The 11,635-nt window shown below is 43.7% G+C and overlaps 1 pseudogene; it reads left to right on the top strand.

Moving 5' to 3' along the window:
- The first annotated feature begins 4,135 nt into the window (after nucleotides 1-4,135).
- Nucleotides 4,136-6,375, top strand: LOC147882048 (L-type lectin-domain containing receptor kinase S.4-like; annotated as a pseudogene).
- Nucleotides 6,376-11,635: the final 5,260 nt, after the last annotated feature.

The raw sequence follows: 11,635 nt of genomic DNA, 5'->3' as shown, positions 1-11,635 counted from the left end.
GGCCTTTCCCATGATTGGCCAGCCTAGCAAATATGATGCCTTCCCAAGCACACAAGGGCATACCTAAGCGTTCATCCCCATCCTTTATTGTAGCTTGATGTCAAAATAGTTTTCAAAAATGGGGCCCATGCAGTGCATCTAGTAGTTACCAAATGAAGCCACCAAGTTTGCTCTCACAATTGTTATGCCCAAGTGGAGAGAGATTTTCTCTGTCTCCAATGGGGCGATGGAATGCTAAGGCCTAGCAAAAAATTTTCAAAGGTTTGATGTGGAAATAGGCAGGGCAGTGGCATATTTGAGCATATGTGCCTTCGTAGAGTGTCATGGCCGAAGATGGATACATGGGGAATTTCCTAATAAGGTTCTAGTTCAAAACGAGTAGAGCAATAACTAGAACCTTGTTAGGATATTTCATAGGTACATCCTTTAGCTAACAGCACTTACAAAGGTACTACAACCCAAAGAAACCATAGTAGCCAATAAAAATGAATTCTTAGATGGTGCAATAGAGCTGGCGACAGAGAAAGAACATATTCTTTAGAAGCCCACTAACAAGAAATGTGTGGAGCAACACGAAACAAAGGAGACTCTTTTGGGAAAAACATCTTGTTGCAAGAGATTAGGGACACTACAACTAAATCTCATTACTTCTTGGAAGTTGGTGATAAGTCAGCCATTTGAACAGCACGAACCTTTGCTTATGGATCATACCTCAACAAATAGAACTAGTTGAACTTGCCAAAATATGCACAAGGAGCACTAGATTCTAGGAGACCGGCCTTTAAAACCTTCTTGATAGGTGTTGACCAAGAAGATAAGGAGCTCTATGAACTAGTAGAAGAAGCAGAGATGTTAGGTATGAATCTCCAAATGGAAGTCAGACAAGATAGGTGAAATATGAAAAGCCTAACAAATTACGACAATCCAGTAGATGAAATACAGACAACCAAAAGAGCATAGATGGAGGCAAAGCTTTATATAGCGTGTGCAACCAAACATATACGTGCTACACTCCCAATTGTAAAAAACACAGCAGCATAAGATTTTTTGGAATAATAAGACAGAAGAGATAGGTCCTTCACGTAGAATACCTCTAAGAACCTCAAGCATGACTTCTTCACATTGCTTGTTGCTACTAGTACAAGGTCACTCCTGCTTAGGATACACTTATAAAACTCAGTTGATTAAAGACTTAGCATAAAAAGCTAGTATGAAGTCATTGTGAAAAACTTGCAATCAACTCCTAGAGAAACCCGTGAGCAAGCCGTAACAATGTAATAGCAACAACCCCTCCCACATACATGATTTTTGCTGAAATAGGTGCAACAAATGGTGGAGAAGCTTCATAAGGTTGAGGGATGCCGAAGTTGCAAATGGCAAGAAGGAAATGAAGAGGGAGAAGAGCAACCCAAATGCTCTGATACTAGGTTGCAAATTAGAGTGCACAAGGAGAAGCTCACAAGGAAGAGGAGAGATGGAAGATCACTCAAGATAGGAGCCGACACAAGAATAGTATTAACTACCAACCTTAATAACACAGAAGGCTAGGAATGATCCACACCATACAAGGGGCTCGGGGGCCATTACATAAGACCAAGTCCCTATCCATACTCTACACAAACCAATCAAGCTAATGTAGACTTCTACCCCTCTAGCCACCTAGATGTATTAATCTCAACAATAATAGTCAACACCATGGATGTAAAAGTAGTTTGGTGAAGAAGAATATGTATATCATGACGACAATAATTGAAATGGAGATGGACATGGATTGGAGAACAAGATAAGAATTAAAAACACGATGGTTACTCATTTCAAAATAAAAGTAGCTTAAAATTAGGAATAAGAGAAGAAAGAAGGTGCATCTGAAGAATCCCATGATTAAGTACATTGAGTTAAAAGATATGAAAATGAAGATCACAGGCGTGTTCATTGTCATTCTTTTTCCCAATGTGTGAACTCAACCAAACTAATCACCATGTACTTTTTTATTTTTGTATTCATGAATCACCACATAAAAGTAGATTGTCAAAGAAGGCAAAGACTGGTTGGAGAAGAGAACAATAATAAAAAAGATGGTCATTGGTTTAAAAGTATATATAGAGTGATCTCGATTAAGCAAAGGAAGAGGTTGCAAAGGAATACGCTCATGAATACACAAGGAAAAAGAGCAAATGGGTCATGTAGGCAACAAAATGCAAAGCTGAAAAGTACCCACAAAATCAATTACTCGAATTATTGATTCTTTTTTAGAGTAGGAGCTAGGGTAGTAGGGTGAATGGGTATTGATGAAGAGTAAAATATTGATGAGGAAAAGGAAGGTGGCCTAAGAGAGAGTTTCTTTATTATGAGTAAGAAGTAGAGGCATACCATTGTTGAATTTGTTGAATAGTAGGGCATGAGTGTCCCTAGGTCAAGCCCTGGGGGGTCCAATAGGGTTTATCGTATGGTACCATGTGAGTGTAAGGGAGGGGGGTTATATAAGGGAAGGAAGGTACATTTTATAAGGTAAGGTCTCGTAAAGAGGGGGTAGATAAGGGGAATTCTCATATATTTATTGCCTGCAGGTGACATCTCCTTATTACTACTAGTGAATCCCCCTTGGGTCAAGGAGATGCCTTTTTGAATAAAAGGATGATTTAGGTGGTTTTTATTGAATGTATGTCTAGTTAGAAAAGAAGACTTCCTTTCTAATAAAGAATGGGAGAGGTGTTAGAAGAGGACTCCGAGCCACCTTTATTAAATGTATGACATAAAGGCCCACCTAAGGCATCCTACAACCTTCCGAGTCAGTCAGCCATTACTATTTAGGAATTTGCTCTACATGAGACACAAGAGAATGCCTAAAATCTAGTGTACCCCTCCAAATGTGCTTTAGAGGCCTTTCCCATGACGGGGCAGCCCAACAAATATGATGCCTTCCCAAGTGTACATGGGCATACCCAAAGTCTTCGTACCCATCCTTCATTGTAGCTTGATGTCAACATAGTTTTCAAAAATGGGGACCATGCAGCGAGTCTAGTCACCAATGAAGCCACCAATTTTTCTCTCAAAAGTGTAATGTCCAAGTGGAGAGAGTTTTTATCCGTCTCCAATGGGGCGATGGAACGCTAAGGCCAGGTAGAAATTTTTCAAAGATTTAATGTAAAAATAAGTTGGGCAGTGGCATAGTTGAGCATTTTTGCCTTTGTAGAGTGTCACGGGGATGGCCTCTTAGGGTGGGCAAAAATTAGCGCACCATGGGCATGGCCCATAGAACATGGACGACCAATCTTCCATGGAACATGGACGGGCAAGATTGGCCTCCCACACCCACGATCCAAATGCATTCAATGCACCATGGGCTGGCATGGGACTCTAAAATCTCTAAACACTCTTAAGGCTTAAAGCCGATCCCCATGCAAGTGACTTGCACCGGATGGTGGCTCAAGATCACTGGTCCCCATGACTGGACAGAAATCTCCACAAAGTGATGCTCACAGACCGACAATGTTGTTTTCATACGGAGAGACTGGCTGCTCATTGGACAAGTCTCCTGTTTTTTGGCCAGAAACTCTCACAATGGGAGTTTCCTGGAGCCATCAGTCGGAGGTCCCGGTGCATGGGGACAGTTAATGCGCTCTACGACGCGTAGGTCAACAAGACCTTGACTTCGGGACAGTGACGCCCTGCCGTTCAAACAATGGTGTTCCTCCGCTTCTTACTAATAAGAAAGAAACTACTCTATGACGAATCCGTTATTCGATTGCAAGGTCCGTGTTTAACAACCGCGATCGCTATGGGCTGCTGATGACGCTGCAGCCTTTCTGCAGCGGGTGTTCGAAGCCTGCTGCATGATGCGGTTCTTCCGTGTCACTGTTCTCTAACTCCATCAGTGCCGGTCCGGCTGCATGATTTGGTAATTGGTTCTCACGTTGCAGACGAGTTTGAATATCAATACATGGGGTTATAGGTGAACTAATTCGGCTTGGTGATTATGTGCAATGCAACAGATCCGATTAGAGCTTCTGCTACAGACTGCTAGCTCTCGCACCATTATGATCGAGTTGAGCTTCAAGCTGTTGAACCATTGGTCGATTTGTCGAGCTTGAAGCTGTTGCCACCATTGATGAGGAGCGAAAGTATATTAAGCAAGATGGGATCTCGGGTGGACGCTGCAGTACTGGTATTTCTGGCGGTGATTGGAAGCTCATCACGAACTTTTGCCATAGAGTTCAGCTGGATGAGTGCTCCTTCTAGTTTCCTGAAGACCTTCGGGAACGCTTCGATTAGCAACCATGTCTCCCTCACTAACGACATAACCACAAGCAACGCACAGAGCGTCCATGTCAACACTGGCCAGCTTCTCTACCTCAATCCTGTCCGACTCCTCGACCCTTCTTCTAACGTCTCTGTCTCCTTCAGCACTTCCTTTACCTTCAAAATCACCACGGTACAGGGCTATGGATACAGTGGGGATGGCCTCGCATTCATGATCATCCCCCAAACTTTCTCAGATTCCACACTAGCCTTACAATCTGGTCGTGACCTTGGTCTCATGCACGGCGATCTCCGACCCGATGCAAAGCGCCACTTCTTTGCTGTCGAGTTTGACACATACCAGAATCTCTCTCTGAACGATTCATCGTCCAGCCATGTTGGGATCGATATCAATACGGTGGTATCCTCAAACTCTACCGACACGGGAATCGATTTTGGTCTTCCCGATCTGGACCTGTATTCCAACTACACCTTCACTGCTTGGATTGATTACGAGAGCTCTTTGCAGCTGATCGAGGTCAGGATGGCTCGGCACACAACCTCTGCAGATCCAACTGAGCAAATCGCCAAGCCCGACTCTACAGTGGTCACGCTGCAGTATGACCTCTCGACAGTGTTTCTGGAGAATATGTACTTGGATTTTCTGCAAGCACTGGCTCGTCATTTGAAGGGAATACACTCTACGCTTGGAATTTTTCTACAGGTGGCCCAGACATCACCCCGTCTCCTTCGCCAGCTCCCAATGAACAACACAGCGGCCCGTCTTCTTCGCGAGTTCCCAATGAATTTCTAGCACCCGCTGCTTTCAATGCGGCGAGTATTGCTTCTCTTCGTTGCAGATCTTGTAAACGAAAGGCCATCCTAATTGCAGCTCTCGTCACAACCATCCTTGCAGGCGCTTGCAGTGGGGTGGCCATCGCGTTCATACTACATTGGAAGAAATCACAGCGGCTCCAAAGGGAATTCATCTATTTAGATTGCATCGATATCGGTCCTCGTCGTTATAGCCACAGGGAGTTGAGCAGAGCAACTCGTGGCTTCAGCGAGGAGCTTCTTCTGGGCCGTGGCTCCTTTGGCTGTGTATATCGAGGTTCCTTCGGGTCAACAGCACTGGCAGTCAAGAGGCTGATGCAATTTACAGAGCATGGAGAAGAAGCGTTCCGCGCAGAAATCTCCATCATTAGCCGTATTCGCCACAGGAATCTTTTGCCGCTGCGTGGGTGGTGCTACGAGAGAGGGAAGGCGCTGTTGGTCTACGAGTATATGCCCAATGGAAGCCTCGACAAACACCTCTTCGAACGCGGCCCAGAGATCAACATTCTAACCTGGAACGTGAGATACAACATCTTGGTAGGGATAGCGAGCGCTTTGGAGTACCTTCACGAGGGACCAGAATCGTGTGTTCTCCACAGGGACGTGAAGGCAGCAAACGTGCTGCTAGATGCGGAATTCAACGCTCGTTTGGGGGATTTTGGGCTGGCTCGGTTGATCAAGCACGATCAGAGTGCAAGCATGACAGCCGCAGGGACACCTGGGTACATGGCACCAGAGGTATCCGCCACTGGGAAGGCCACCGATCGAGCAGACGTGTATAGCTTTGGAGTGGTAGCCTTGGAAGTGGTGTGTGGGAGGAAAGTGCTGGCTTTCGAGCGCCAACCGCAGGAGTGGATGTTGCTACAGTGGGTATGGCTGCTGCAAGAAAGCAACAAGCTGCTGGAAGGCATAGATCCGAGGCTGACAGGGACGGACGGTTGTGAAGAGGACGAGGTGAGGTGCGTTCTACATGCTGCACTCTGGTGCTGCCATCCGATTTCGGAAGCTCGACCGAGCATGAGGCAAGTGCATCAGTGGTTGAGGGATGTGCAGATAGTGGAGGTACCCAAGTCGAGGCCAGTGCAATTGGAGCTGCAGTCGGCCGGAGCTCCCCATCAGGTGGTGGCTATGGCTATGAACGAGGAGGATGGGTCGTCGAGCGGAACGATGGCATCTTCTGCCATTTCTTCGAGTTCTCCACCTGCTGCTTCTGGGTCTTCGCCATTTGCATCGTCTTCAACTTCTGCTGCCAACTCTGGAGCTTCACGTCTAAAGCTGGAAGATAACTTAAATAACTTCTAGTGCGCCTTTAACACAGTAGTAGGTTCAAAAGCTTCAACTCTGGAGCTTCATATCTAAAGCTGCAAGATGATAACTTAAATAACAACACAGTAGTAGCATGAGGACGAGTTAAAGAAGGGTTTCGACGTGGGATGTTAAAATGCCTTTGATTTCAACACCATAGATATAGATGTATGTGTGTTTGCGCGCTCTCACAAATGTATGTGCCAGCGGGTGCATGTGCACACAAAGAATGGGAGACATAATATGTATATAAAGTCCTATATCAAAACTATAGGCACCTAATTATATTTTCTAAGAATTTTCAGCTTTCTTAGTGCTCTAAAAAATCTTTTTGCCTCCTAAAATCCTTGATACTCTCTTTTTTTCTTAGACATGGAACTCCCCTTTCCCTGACACATGGTAAGTTTATAAGAAAATATGTAAGATAGAAGAAAACTAAGAACACGAGTAACCTGACCCGTTCACAACGGGCTAGAGACCCGCTCGGCTGGGTCTCAAAGTCACGATCATAGATTGCTTTTAATAAAATTTAAGGTTTCATTTATAAATGTCAAACTTTGAGGAATTTTCAAAAAATTTACAACCATAGATATAGATGTGTGTGTGTACACTCGCACACACAAAGAATGGGAGATAGAAATATGTATATAAACTCCATGGTATTCATATATGAAACTATAGGTACCTAATATTTTCTAAGAATTTCAAATTTCTATAGTGCTCCAAAAGAATTTTAAAAACTCTTTTTGCCTCCTAAAATCCTCTATACTCTTCTTTTCTTGGGACATGGAACTCCCCTTTTGCTTGACACGTGGCAGGTTCAAAGTAATTAAGAAAATATGTAAGATAGAAGAAAACTAAGAACATGCCCTAGAACTATTGAATGGATTTCAATCTATGCGATGAAGTGCTATCCTTCAAACATCCTCATCTAAGGAATGATGATTTTATTAGTGTGAGAATATTCCCTTGCATATCCATGTCGTATTGAGGCTACCCGACTTCTTGCATATTGTGAATATCATCCCCTCACAATCGCTGCTTTGGTAAAGGTGTGTGGATTTGAGTCTCACTACTTGTGGCAACTTTGAGTTCACCTTCAATTCGATTTAGTGAGCATCCGCCTCTGCTCTAGATTTCTGCCCACATCCCTTACTTCTCCTAGAGGCATGTCAACTGGAGCTGTTGATTGTGGCAGCTTTCACCCTCAATTTGATTTAGCATGCATCCTAAAAGACAAAAGTGACAATTGCTGCCACAATCATCATTTCCCATGAGGATCTATTGCCTTTTTTTTCCAACCCTCACCATTTACCTTCATCAAAGGAGGGGTGCCTTGGAGTCCAACCTCACAAATAAGGAATATAGAGATTTCCTCATTACCATAATTGCCTCTCAACCCTAGTCCATCCATATTTTATTCTCGATTCTTCCATGGTTCTTGTCCGCCTATCGCCATCACTTTAGGAGATTCCCATCGTGCAAGCTCCACTACCTTAGAAACGTGCCTACATCACCTTTGTGGGCATTTTGGGCTAGCACTAATATATATTTTTTCACTTGTCTAATCTTTGTGAAAGACCTTGAAAGCAGTGAATGGTAGGCTTAAATGATATTCCTCCCTCCACTTTCCAACCTTTATAGTATCTATGTACTCATACTCTTACAAATATGTGCTCACTTGAAAATGCATTGTCTAGTTGACCAAAACTCTTCACTCTTGTACATATCGCATTCGAGAGAAACAATCTATCAGACTCTCAAGTAATCCATCTAGATATCAAATGTTCGAAGCTATTTGAGGTCTCTGTTCTACAGTCCCCTTAATCCACCGCTTCACTCGTCATTGGAAATGACCTTTTCTTCCCCATCGTGCTTTTAGTATATTATAATCTATATAATATATTATATTATAATACATATATCCTATATTATATATATTCTATTACATTCTCTCTCTCTCTCTCTCTATTTCTCTCTCCTCTCTCTCTCCCTCCCTCTCTCTTGCTTCTCTCTCTCTCTTTCTCCTCTCTCTCTCTCTCTCTCTCTCTCTCTATCTCTTTGTCCTCTCCTCTCTCTCTCTCTCTCTCACTCCCACGCTCACTTTCTCTCACTCAGTCTTTTTGTTCTCTCTCTCTCTCTCTCTCTCTCTCTCTCTCTCGCTTGCACGCTCACTTTCTCTCGCTCAATCTTTTTGTTCTCTCTCTCTCTCTCTCTCTCTCTCTCTCTCTCTCCCCCCTCTCTCTCTACTTCTCCCTCTCTCTATATTTCTCTCTCTCTCTCTCTCTCTCTCTCTCTCTCTCTCTCTCTATATATATATATCCCTCCTATTCATGTTCCCACGTGCTACATGTGTCGCGGGTAGCAACGTGTCCACCGCCATGCCACATGCGGGTCTGTGTGCCACAATGTGGCACATTGGCCGTGCCACTACTGCATGCTACAGCAGTCTGCACAATACCCGTTTCATGCCATATCATCCAATTGAAGCCTCCCACGATCGTCGCCTCCTGGTCCACAATCTGCTTACGATGCCATAAAGAGCAAGCCATAAAGGCCCATAGTCTACTGCATTTGGCAAATGGGCATCACCTCTTGGTAGCTCCGCCTCATAGACTGTAGCTCCTTGTGCAACCAATATTGGCCTTGTCATGAACTGCTGTGCAGATCTCGTCCCTGCTGGCAACTGCAGTGTGACTCTAGATTGCTTGTGTAGTCTATTCACGCAATGCCCTGCGGGCCTTGCAATCAGAACCACATGCATTCTGCACCACACGTCGCCATCTGTTTGTCCAGCTCTGCTCTATGCTTATGTGCCCCGTTGTCATGTGTCCTTGTCTCGCCTTCTCTTCTCTCCCTCCCTGAGCCTCCCTCTCTCCCCAAACCTCCCCTAAAGCTTTAGAAATCCTCTGTGCCAGGTTTGGTATTAAGCACCTTAAGGAATATAAGAGATTCCCTAGAACTACTAAATGGTTTTCAATCTATGCAATGAAGTGCTATCCTTCAAACATCATCATCTTAGGAATGACGATTTTATTAGTGTGAGAATATCCCCTTGCATATCCATGTGGTATTGAGGCTGCCTGACTTGCACATTGTGAAGCTCGAAGAATTCACTTCCAAAAAAATTTGTACCACATGCATTCAAAAGGAGGGGTATTTTAATCCCAGTTTTGGAAAAAATTTAACAGGATATAACATCAAAGTGCATGTGCTTGGGCTCGGGGGGTTCACTCAGCATATGTAACCCTATCACGTGAGTTCAACAGAAGGATATTTTTTATTTTTGAAATTTACATAAATAAATATACATAAGGGACTATTCAAAAGAGTTTTGGAAAAAATTTACAGATTTGTATAGAAAAAGGGTACATTTTATTAATGAAAATTTTATAGATAAGGGATTTTAGAAATAGGCCTTGAACGCACGTGATATAGAGGGTTTACACATAGTGACCCCCCTGAGTGCTTGGGCGGGGTCTTGACCGAAGGCGCGTAGAGTAGCAGGGACTCAGCACGAAACAACCTATAGGATCTCCATAAGTTTTGGAGAGGCCACCACGACCGCTGGACCTACAAAGATGAAACTATAAAGGAAATAATGGGTTGTGTCATGGACTGCAAGTACATAATCCATGAAGAGTATGACCTCATATTAGAAGAAGTGGAAGATGAGGTCCCGAGTGACTTGCCTAGTGGTGAGGAGGAAAGTACCTTGGACAGTAATGCAGAGCAGTAGACCTCCTCCACTGTTTTGGCATTTTTGAAGAATCTCTTTTGGAGATAGATTCTACTTAACAATACTATTTTTTGCGATATTTTTTTTATATGAGAACTCTTGTTTAACAATACTATTTTTTGTGACACTTTTTGTATATGAAAACCTTCTTTGATTCCACTTGTCTTAAATAAATAATTGTCCTTTCATAATTGTCTTAAGTAATTAATTGTCTTTTCATAGTTTTATTAAATTGAATTTGAGTTTGAAGTAATAAATCATCTTTTAAGTAAATTGTCTTTCCGCTTCTTACCCACTCTTGTGCTTGTTTTTGTTTTCGTATTTGTGTTTGCGTTCAAGTCCAATCCCCCCAAATTAGACATGGCATCACGTCACATGTCCCCTCGTACGAGGAGACATCATGATCTGTATTCTCTAGAGGACTTTGATTCCCCTCAACCGACTCCTTAGGGGCCTACCCCTGCAACTATCCCTGGGCCGACTCCTCTCAGGCCTAGCACTGCGACTACCCCTCAGGGAACTCCTTTGCTAGTAACCCATGTCTTCCTTGGGAGTCCCGAGAAGTTTGTCGCACAGATGACCAATGCGGACATAGTGATACTCTTCTCTCTGATGTCCTAGAGGAGCTCAGCTATTCCTACACCCTTCGGGAGTAGATCAGGGCCATCGATGGCTAGACCTACTCGACAGCTACCCCCTCTAGTCCCTTCAACCAAGGGATCATCACCTGGGCAGCAAGCTGCGATGGGTCATCTTCCTACAGATGCAGAGACGCGACGTGCATTTCGGATAGGAACAAAGCCGTGGTTCATTGAGCAAGAGGCAATGGGAGCGACGGTCGATTGGGCTGAGGTGGCTGCTCGCACGGTATAAGTTTACTTCTACTTGTAATCTCACTTTTTAATTTAAGTTCCAATCTAATTTTTGATTTATATGGTTCACTCTTAAGGTCAAAGCTCAAGCGTCACATCATCGGAGGCGAGCGATCAACAGGGCCAAGGATCAAACGCAGGTGGCGAGGACGAGGGAGAAGACACAGGTGTCGAGGACCAAGGAACAGGCCAACAAGACGAGGATGATTCGGATTCGGATGAGTAGTAGTGGTAGTAGCATTTTGTATATCCGCTCGTTTGAGCAATTTTGTATCGCCCTTTTGAAAGGGTAATTTTGTTACAAACACTGTTGTGTATGTCCGACATGTATATGCTTTTGTTACTCATCATTTCACAAGAACAATTTTGTATCACCCTGCAGGCAACAAGGGAAATTTTGTATCACCCTGCAGGCAAGGGAAATTTTATTATAAAAAACTTTCTTTTGTAATTACAAAAAAAAAAGGATTAGTGGGGCTAAACAGGGCCAAAAGGAAGCCCTGTTTAGCCCCACTAACCCTTTTTTTTAACTTCTGTTAATCATCGCTATGTAGCGACGTTTACCAGTGTCGCTATATAGCGACGATTAACAGTGTCGCTATGTAGCGACGTTTGCATCGTCGCTATATAGTGACGATTACCAGTG

This window comes from Dipteris shenzhenensis, chromosome 30 (genome assembly GCF_047967505.1).
Source record: "Dipteris shenzhenensis isolate YYH24624 ecotype China chromosome 30, Dip_SZ_1.0, whole genome shotgun sequence".
NCBI lineage: Eukaryota > Viridiplantae > Streptophyta > Polypodiopsida > Gleicheniales > Dipteridaceae > Dipteris > Dipteris shenzhenensis.
This window is presented reverse-complemented; position numbering and strand designations above follow the sequence as displayed.